This window comes from Eutrigla gurnardus (genome assembly GCF_963514095.1).
Source record: "Eutrigla gurnardus genome assembly, chromosome: 3".
NCBI lineage: Eukaryota > Metazoa > Chordata > Actinopteri > Perciformes > Triglidae > Eutrigla > Eutrigla gurnardus.
The window spans coordinates 22,181,788-22,193,327 of record NC_139917.1 but is presented as its reverse complement, the minus strand read 5'-3'; positions in this window follow the sequence as shown (position 1 = coordinate 22,193,327).

Here is an 11,540-nt window from a genome sequence, read left to right as displayed (position 1 = left end):
CAGAGGTTTTTCCTTGATAGTACTGTACTTTCATGGCAGCACTTCCACCATTTTAACAAAACCATTTGCACCTGCATGATGCTGATTTCCAACACTCATTCAGGGTCATGACTCCTTTCTCACTTTTTCAATCTTGGAACATCTGTTTTGGCTTCCTCCAGCTTCGCCTCTGCCAGACTACAGGGTGTAAAAATGTATGAGAACCCCACAGGGAAGGAGTTGTTTGTTGGTATACCCACTGATTTCCTTTTCAGGAAACAGCATGGGAATTAAAGCCAATTCAAAGTGTGAGTAATTACGAGAGGAAAGGCCACCCTGGCAAGTGTAGTATCTGAACACTGGAAGGTAAGTGAGGGAACAGAAAAAGAACACGTCGGGTCAGCTTGATTGTGATACAATGAAAATTACAAGTTAAAACTCTCTCCTTGTGCTTGATGTCCGTTGAGAGTAAGTAATCACGGCTAATGTTCGAGCCAAACGTATGTTTATGTACAGCCAGTTAGGTTTCTGTTACATTTTGCAATAAAGAGGGCTGTTAAAGAGCTAACAATAGGAAATCTGCTGTTATTCACACTCTAAGGTCAGCTTCAAGACATCTTTTATTTAAACCACACAAACCTACTGTATAAAATGTACACTTTTGTGGAAAATATAAGACTACTGTCGAATCAAATCCTGCCTGAAAGGTATGCTCTTAAAAATAGCAAGGTGGTCACCTGCCTCCGTGCAATGTCTGACCTTTCATTCGGCCCTGACCCCCTTAGTTACTGTTGCCATGCTTGTCAAGCGTTCCATTCTTGCATAGCACATATAGAGAGCCGAAGCCATGATGTTTTTGCAGGGCTCGGTTGCTTCTGCAATCTCTCATTCAGCATTTCTTTCAGCGGTCTTTCTTAAAAAAAGGGACGTGTGTTCCTGGAGTTTACTTTCCATATTCTAAGACAAATTGGCTGCAGCACAGCGGACATTAGCACTTGGAACCTTTTGTGGTTTTGAACAAAACTAAACAAAACTGGCAAGCAGTTTGCGCAGCTTGCTCCTTGCTCCTTGGCGCCAACCTGCTGCATTAAGGCCAGAGCAAGTGACGTAGTATGAAGAGCGGGATAGTCCACACAAGGCGGGCGGTAGGGGTGGTGGATTGGTCAAACCAACAGAAACACTTTGTGTCCCACGTGAAACTTAAAGTAAATTTGTCACACCAGTCGTTAGTTATGTAAATCATTAGTGTTGCTTGTCACCGGAGTCGTTAGTCAGTCAACTTAACGTCATCCACACTATTTTTGTAGGTTTTGCAGCCTAAATCTTACTTCCTGTGATGACAGAAGTTTAGTTTGAAAATACACTATGCAAATATTGACACCACTGAAATGTGCAAAGGTGACACTTGAGGCGTATTTTCAGCTTTATAGTTGGAAGCTTCGGACCACTGACCGAGCTGAAACATTTGATGCATTGGAATCGGGTCACGAAATTGACCAAATTATGTCTGTAATTTTAGTCGACTAAAACCCACACACACACGCAGTGTCCCAAATTTTGACAGGGCGTGACCAATCTCCATGTTGGCACCAAGAACGCGCGTAGTGTTGTTCGGAGATCCCACTCTGGTCATATGAATTCAGCTTCAAATGGAATGAACGTTCAGCGCTAGAAATGGATACGGGGTCAACAAACAAGTGCTCCGCTTCTGAGTGCAGCATGTGAATGTGTTTAGCGTGGAATGCAGGATATGCCATGTAAGATTCAGAGCCTCGCTTTGATCAGCGCTCGCCCTGATTTACATGGCCTGGATTGAAGATTTGTGTGTGGTTTTATTGGCGAGAGTAAGTCGAGGATCAGTCTCCCAGTTCAAAGGCTGTTTTTTTTTGTACGTAGGTGAGGCCTGCGCTCACTTCAGGGCCAGATATGTCAAAGCAGGTTAGATATTAGGTATGAAAATGTGTGCCTGTGTGTGGCGAAGGGGCGGTCTTGTGGTCATACTCAGAAATAGTTTGTTGATGTTGACCTCTTTAAATCACTTTTTAGTGCCTGTGTATGTTTCTTATCACTTCTCCACAATGAAAAGCGAAGCAAACACAATGTGAGGTCTCATGTGCTGGAGTGTATTAGCCCATCCCGGTAAGCATGGATTTAGTTGGTTGCAGATGAAAAGACGTCTATGTGTCCAGGTTGAAAATGGACTGAATATGTTGAACATTGGAACATTTTGTTGGACCTTTTCCACATTGTAGGTTAAAATGCTGAAATTCTTAATTAAACTTGGCCCAGTTTTAGATTCTTGTACTTCTCACGAAATTCACCAAAAAAACATTATTCTAGGATTCTACATCTGCTTCAAGCCGCAATTCATTTCAGGCAGCTATGGTCCTTTGTAGGGGGTGACAACAGCCTGTGTTTCCACTTTGTCCAACATCTCCACTTTTTGGGGACATTGAGTTTGACTAACTGCAAACAAACACAGCCAGTGTTTATTTTGCCAAGACCATTTGGACGTCAAGAGTAATGAGGATTTTGTGTGTTTTTTTGGGGGGGGTGGGGGGGATTCAATTTAATTTATTTGGCCCAATATCACAAGATCAGATTTGCCTCAATGAGCTTTATAATCTGTAAAACATACGACATTCTCTGTCCCTGGACTCTGGCATCAGACAGGGAAAAACTGAGCAACTGAGGAGGGATCCCTCTCCCTGGATGGACAGAAGTGCCATTGATGTCATGATTACTGAAGACATAAGATTAATAAAATTACAACATTTTGAATCCATATGACAGAAATTATGCATATAATTAAGTAATAGCAGTAATAACAGAAAAATATTACTACTAATAATAGCAGTGAAAATAATAATAGAAATATGGCTAATAGTATTATTAGAAGCAGCAGGTAAGCAGGGTCATGGCAGCAGGCAGAGCGACGGTTCAGGTGTAGAACGTAAATAACATGCCCATATGACTTAACTAGGGGCTGGTCCAAGGCAAACCTGAGCCAGCCCTAACTATAAGTAATTCTTAACCCTACTCTTAAATGTGGGCAGGGTATCTGCCTCCCGGACTGAACCTGGGAGCTGATTCCAATAGCCTTCAGCTATCAGCTTGATAGCTTGATAGCTTGGCAGTGGAAGACTCTGGCTCCCATTCTAATTTTTTGAGACCTTTTTTGCTTTCCAGGAGTGCCATGTTGTAGTTGGATAAAAGGGTACAACAAGCTATATAAGGTAAGATGCCTGACCGTTAAGGGCTTTGTAGGTGAGAAGGAGGATCTTGAATTCTCTTCTGGATTTCACAGGGAGTCAATCCAGAGAGCTCATACAGGAGTAATACGATCTCTTCTCCTGGTTTTTGTCAGCACATGTGCTGCAGCACTCTGGATCAACTGAAGAGTCTTAAGAGACATATTTGAGCAGCCTGATGATAAGGAGTTGCAATAATCTTGTCTGTGACGAATAAAGGTATGGGATATTTTTTCATCATCGTTTTGAGAGAAGATGTGCCTGATTTTTGCAATATTATTGAAAAAAGCCAATCCTTGAAATGTGGTTTAAGTGGGAGTTAAAGGAAAGATCCCAAAGAAAAAACACTGATATTCTTTACAGTGGTGCTGGAGGCCAGGGCAATGCCATCGAGAGAAGCTATATCTTTAGAGAATTAGTTTTGAAGGTGTTCAGGCATAATAACTTCAGGATTGGTTCATTTTTTAGCAACTTATATCAACATTAACTCAAATGCATACTTGTTTTCATGCTTGCTTGTAAACATTTAATAAGATGCTCCATATTTATCTCAATCTCCTATTGTTAACAGATAGGGTTCTTGCACTCGCCACGATCACAGCAGGAGATCCATTTGTCAAACAGGCTAACCTGATACCGGGCGTCATTGTGCTCCTTTCAACAACTCCAAACGGTGACACTGCCCCTCCTACTCCCGGGGGACAAGCTTTAACCCCCACCCCGTCCCTATCTCACTGTCATCCCTCATCTCTAAAAGGAGGCTTTGTCACAACGTCTCACTTTGGCAGTTTAACTTGATAGTTACCATTGAGTGCTTGTGGGTGGCAAAGGGTACAATTTCCTCTGGCTAGATAATAAACTTCAACAATTACTGGAACCTTCCCATGGTGGATCCACAGACCCTTTCTCTATGTGCCCTGGTCCTCCATCCATCTTTCTATTATTCAAAACCTATAGGCTAACAGTAAATCTTTGGTTCCCTCCCACTGCCCTATCATGGTGCAGATAGTGGAATATTCCAAGCAGCCCCACCAGCTATGATTTCGCTCTACGCCTCAGCAGCAAGCATGAACCAACAAACTCTGTAAGCAATCGAGACAATGAGAGGAACGCATGCAGAGTCCCAAAGTCATGCAGGCTCGTTCCTCCTAGTTATTTCCGCCATGAGATGCCCTGACATTTGCTAAACGTCTGCTTCATGCCATGTATCCTTAATTGAACAGATTGCTGACATTAGTTTTTCAGTCTCTGCTGTGCAGCAGTAATGGGAAGTTCCCTACGGTCATTTCTGCAGCACAAACTGAACAGGGCAGATGAGAATGTTGCTGAGTTTTACTGAAATAGTTTTCCTCCTCCTGGACATCCGATCCAAGGCTGTGCTGCATTTACCGAAGGTTGCTTCATGGGTGGTTTGGATCCCAATAAGTTCCTTTGCTCTCTTCCGGGATGGACCAACGAAAAAGCACGAATTCATGTACCACGGGGAGATTCCATTCCACACTTGTGCATGATCATGTATTACATCTAAGTGGGTGAATTAATAGAGCTGAACTCCTTCCAGCTAACTCTTCTTTTTCCTTTTACTTGAGGGGCCACTCAGGTGTTTCTGCACATGCAGTGAATGTGTTTGGATTCAATTTCAATTTTAACAGTATCACTTCATTAAGCCTTATGAAAGAACAGCAAGCTGTTATTGGTGTTTCAGTGTAAGGGAGTACAAGAGAGGAAATTACAGAGCATGAACAGGGAGCACCAAAAAATAATATAATACGATCCATAAATTGTTCCCTTGTGGAAAAAAAAATACAATTTTAAGTCAGACAGCATAATGCTCCATAAATATGTTGAAAAGTGAGGGAGAAAGTGGACATCCTTGTCTTGCACTCATGTGAAGGAAACTTATTTTATCCAAATCCCTGAGTGAATGAAAGCTGTGTAGAGTCTAAATTGAAACCCAGGAAACTGGATAAAATGTCCAAATGAAATGTAAAAAAACTTTAACAAAATATTTTCATTTTAAAATGGGCCAAGCAAGATAACCAAATATACAGAAGACTACATATGTGAGCCGAACTTGAGGGAGGCACATTGAAGCTATATATATATGATAGTTTTCTTTCATTAATGACAAGCCTCCTTTCCTTTTTCTCTCCACCTGCTATCTTCCCGCCTCCCCCCAATGCCTACACACACACACACACACACACACACACACACACACACTCCCTTGAGGGCGATCCTTTACCAGGCTTGCCTCACTCTCTGAGCAGCGTGCTCAGTGGGGACCAGGACATGAATGAACGACCTGGAAATCTCACTGTTTCAAATGACGGGTGTGCGGAAGTGGAGCTGCGAGCTCGGCCCATTATGCTTCCCAAGATTCATTCACTAAAAAAAAAAAGATAGACACACATGGGGAGAGGGAGGACAGAGGTCTGGCCCCACCCAACCTGCTCTACCCCCCCTCACACACACACACACACCAGGGACTCCACTAACGTGACATCATATCTCTGCCACAGAGCAGACTGCATTGTTGTCAGTGACTGGCTCTAACTTTCTGCTCCCCCTACCTCCCTCCCTCTCATCCGCTCCCTCATGCCCTTTTTTTTCTTTTTTTCTCCCTCTTTCCCCTTGTCCTCCTCTCTTTTTGTTTTGTTTTCACGAACAACAAAAGGACGCCACAGTCAGGGCTGGAGACATCCTTCCTCTCTCTGGCCATTTAAAAAGACAGCTCCCCCTCCCACCCATCCCTCCACTTGAATAGACAACACACACGCATATACACTCAAACCTACACATAAAAACACACGCACACACACACACACACACACACACACACACACACACACACACACACACACACACACACACATACACATAGGACCTTTGGCTGCACCCATAGCTTTACATCGGCCTCTAATTTCCTTTTAAAGCAATGCCCATATGCACACCCGTGAAGTGCACCGCCATGATTCCCCCCTCTCTCACACAAACACACGCACACACACACACACACACACACACACACACACACACACACACACACACACACACACACACACAACCGCGAAACTGGCTGCCAACCCATCATTTATCGGCTCACTGGGAGGTTTTCTCACACTGGAGGTGGCTTCTTGATTAACTGCTACCACCTAGATTCATTTACCAGCACTGATAGGGCGCGAGGTGTGGTCTGTGTGGGCTCCTTTTACTTGTGGAAAACTTGCCCTAAATGTTCACATTACTAGTTTCATAATACACAACATTTGGTTTTTATTTATCATTGCCACAATGGCTTCAACAGCCAATAACCTCTAGGACTAGAAAAAAAGGAAAAATTCAACCATCAAAGGTAATATGAAGCTGAAACAAATGGCAGGACATTTATACTCCAGATTATAACTGCACCAAAGGCACCATGCTGCATTCATGAATTTGGTCCATTATGTATACTTCATGACTCATAGTGCGTACTGCTTTTCATGTGCTGTTTGTTTTATTCTTTTGTTCTTTATCTGTCTGGAGTCCCAGCAAGTGCCGTCATGTATCACCAGAGGTCACGGCACTTGTCAGAGGGAGTGATTTATATTTATCTGAGAGGCTTCTCCCTGTAGGGGTCTCTCTGTGTTTGAACCCAGCACACTGTGCTGTTGCCTGGTGTGCCTAAGTGGAAGTCTCTTTGAGCTATTTAGACGTTCAGTTATGGGTTGTCATAGTGCGTGATGCCAATGTTATTCTTAATTCAGTTGCTCCTATTTAGCAATGTTTTTCTCACTCCTGCTTCTCTATTCGTTTTTGGAAAATACTAAGAGACGTTAAGTGGGCTGATTTCAACTCCTACGGATCATTGGCTCTCTTTTGGAAATCCACCTTTTGAGTTTCACAATAAATCAAAGTCCACTGAGAGGTATTATTGACACCCGGTGGTAGAGAACCAGAAATAACACGATCTCCGGCGCAGCCAAGCCAGAGGTCTCTATCCTGCTGCTATCAGACACTATATCCGACACTGTCATAACTATTTAACAACTTTTCCCCCCGTCAAGACATTTGAAACTTAACAGTAAACCATGTTGAGTATCCATAGTGACTTTTCCCGGAACAAAGGGATGCATATACGCCTCATGTGACATTAAACGAGATTCACAGACCTAACACTGCACTGGACTCGAGTCATGAGACCTGCCCTTCGTATGATGGAGATGTTTTGTGTTTTGTTTGGGGGTCAAAATGTGCAATGAAGTGTTTTTATTATGCATATTATTAATGAACTTTGGCGTTTTTCCTCTCGTAAACCTACCCATGCGGAGTGATTGCTTTCCTTTGGCACAGTTTACCTGACAGACGTGATTACTGTTAAATCCGATGTTGCAAGATTATACTGTGCTTGTGCACAGATATCTGTTTCACAGCATCCTGATAATGACCCGAAGGGGATTAAAAGTCAGCCTTCATGTTAAATGAATCCGTGTTTGGTTCAGTTACAACAAATGTCTTGGCTCTTTGCGGCAGCCTTTGTTGCCTGAAGAGAACATCAACCCTTGCAAATCACACTGTGACCGTCGGATTGTCTGCGTATTCGGGGTCTCTTCATTGTCGTCATCGTCGGGACCCATCAGTAACCAATCATCGCTGGGGTTGTGTTTCCCTTTAGTTGTTTCATTTGGTATGTTTTTAAACTAGATCACATGTAGGCTACAGTGTTGAAGATAATATGGTTAATTGACTGGAATGCAACAATGTTTACTCATAAAGCAAATTATTATTATTCCCCGTTGAGCAACACATGCATGCAGTGTATCCTTGCTGTGATAGACTTCAGAAATCAAAGACCGTGTGAGTGGAAAAAGAGACACACATTGTGCTGTTCCAGAAAGCCTGATTTAAAAACATATTTGTTGTTTTTACACGATGATCATAACGCAGCATGAATATCAAGAGACCTTCAGCATATTGATTGATTTTAATGTCACATATGACTTAATTAAGTGCCAAAACATCAGCATAAAACCACTGACATCAGATGTCCTTGCATTTACAGTCACTGCTTTAATTATTTTTGGGCGTCACAAATTATGTCACTCACTTTCCAAACATTTCTAGCAGAGGATGTGAAGAAGAAAAAAAAATGACAACAGCTTGAAGTGTTTTGAGGTTCAAAAGGCTAACATGTACACGTAAGGCCCACCAAACGCTTTGACAAAACTTATTGGTGGTTTGACTTTCAAATAGGAGAGCGTGATTCAGAAGGGGAATTTTAGTTTGGGCCTGGATGTTTTCAAAAGGCTTTTATGAACCCATAAGGTGGGGCCCAATCAAAACCATTTTTGCTTCTCGTTTCCCACTTTTGTCTTGTTTAACAACTCAAAACAATAGATAATTCTTGGGTAAAACACAAAAAAGAGGGTTAATCTGGCAGATACTTGGCAGCCGGTTGGGGAAAAAAAACCCCAGTCCAGATGTAAAATTCTTCACAGCAGAGCTGCTCAGTGATTCAAACAGTGATTCAACCATCAGTCAGTCTCATCGTCCACCGAGTCCTCGGGTGAAACGGGTCACGCTGAGTGATGACAGTTGTTGTAGGTGACCCCGAACTTTTCTCTTTCTCATGTCACAACCCCATTGACCATCAACTGATACACTTGGCCAAAGGCTCCATCCAACAAAAAAAAAAAGCCTCTTTGGTCCAGCTGTCTCCTCAGGCCATGACTGACTCCTGAGACAAACACACTACACTCACCCAACTCCAATTATTATATCAGGTCTCCACTCCTTTTGTTTTGATGCTTTGAAGGATGTTTTTTTGTGTTTGTTTGAGAAATTATGGGTGTCCGGTCTGCAAAGAGGGGGGAAAAAATTACCTGTGATAGAAAATAGAGCGACCACAATGCTTTCACAATGCTTTTTGCTTCTCCTTTCTCTTATCAATACCTCATGGTGCAACCTGACTCCCCTTCTATTTTAGCCGTGTGTTTATCTAAGTGTCTCCACGGGACAGGCTGATGCGATTCTTTAGTGGACATCCTTTCAGCGTTCCACTATGAGGGAAAAAAAACAGGATTCCCATGCTATTCTTCTCACACAACCAGCAACTGGCCTGTACACATATAGTACACACACACACACACACACACACACACACACACACACACACACACACACACACACACACACACACACACACACACACACACACACAAAATGCATAAGGATACTACATTTGTCCTCCCATAAACTTTCCTTTTAGGAGTGATAAAGTATAAGAGGTGAACTTCTGATTAATAAATCAAATACTTGAAACTGCCAGTTTAAGAGAGCTGTACTTAAGCAACCTGTGATTATATTTCTTGATCTTTTTGAAAGTTGTGTGATAGCATTCTGTATATTTTGGCCTCATCATCTTTATCTTGGGATTCAGCACATTGGACAGCTCAGCTTTTACGTGTCTGGCTTTGCCTCCGTGACATAACCCTGAACATTTGTTCACATACATCACGTGCAAATGATTTCCCTTGAAGCGGTACGACCGCTTGTCTATAAAGGGATACAACAACCGGGAAAACTCTTCTCGATCCGAGCAAGCCATGTGTCATGGCCTCGGAATTGATTTTTAAGCATTTTTAATCTACATCTGATGGAGGGAGCTGGTTCTAGTCTGTTTATCGGGGTGAAATGATTTGCATGTCTCATGTCATTATGTGGAGGAATGAGCCTGTACGGAGCTCCATTTATCCCTGTGACTTTTTTTTTTCTTCCTGTTTACTCCTGTAACATAATCTGAGGCCTCCTGTGAGATAAGATCAGTGCAGGGGACGGCTTTATACTCCTACGTGACACTGAGCGTATCTTTCAATCAACTAGCTGCATGATAAGGCAGACCTGACTGACAGGGTTTTAAACTGAGGGCCACTATGCTGGATTCAGGGAGATTTATCATGGTAAACCCGAAATTACATGGTTGCGCTTTAGACTGTGCCCACTGTGGGTAGTTTGGTACGCCACTTGTAATTAAGAATCTAGAGCCAGGCTACGAGGCTCTACTCGTGCACAGCGATGCTACTTCTCACTTGATTTATTATCCCAGCAAACACAAGTTTAAAGTCTCAATCGCTATTCTCAAGTCGTCGTCACTTCTTCTTCACTGGATGCAGAGAGATTTCACTCAAAATCATGACTGTCAACCTCAAAGTCATTAGCGTTCATCATATCATGTCAGCACACAATCTTGTGTCAGTCCGTGTTGCAGATGTCGAGAGGAGATGAGCTCATGGCGAGGAAGGATCAAAGGATCATCATAGTCATTAGGGTTCATCCTCTGGGGAACATGGATGTATTTAGAACATGTCATGGCAATCCATTAAACAGCCGCTGAGTCAGAGAGTAGTGGACAGATCGTCAGATGGTCGATATTACAAACCAACACAAGTCATCCTCCACTGAACATCCAACGAATGTAGCTGTCTCCACTGTAGATGAAAGTACTGCAGGGCAGCAAGTGATGAGATTATTCCTTAAACGTCTCGCTTCAACACTGAGCGAGAGATCTGGTCTGGGTACAGTCATAGTCTTGTGTTTTTCCACTCGGGGTGTCACGGCCCTCCATACCCCTCTTATGGGTGGTGAGTCAGTGGCACGGTTCAGGTGTGTGTTTTTTTGGTGGGGGTCTGGAGTTCGGCCCATTGGTCTGACTATTAGGAGACACTGAAGTCATACCACTCAGTATTTCCATTGTCTGATGCTGTGTTAGTGGAGTGATGCACAATTTGTATGAGTGGTCCCAGAAATACTCTGGCAGAGCTCGTTCGTATTAGTCACAGCTGCTGAGCTGTACACCGTTTAAAAGCAGCAATACTTCTTATTGGAATTACCTGCTCGACATATGAACAGATTAATGGTATAATATTCATGATGAAATACCATCTATATCTAGAATTTCACATGGCAACACGAAACCCATGCTCTTCTCAATCCCGTTTTTCGAACATGTCAGCATATTTCTAGGGTAATGGTTAGCCTGCGTGGTTTCAGCCTAGTTTATGGTTTGATTGTGTACATATGTGGTTATTTAGTGATTCAGTGCCAGGATGACAAAACGCTGTGTCAGCACTTCCCCTCGTGTTCACGGAGAAGGGGGTTTCCCCCCCAAATATTATGGTAAATAAACTAAATCAGCAAGCATTAAAAAGGGAACATTATATCCAATGTTGCAGCTACAGTAAGGACTGTGGGCACCAATAATCTTTGTTGTTTATACCTAAAACAGCTGCTCCGCTGAGCACACCGCATGTTATTCGAGACAAAGCTGGA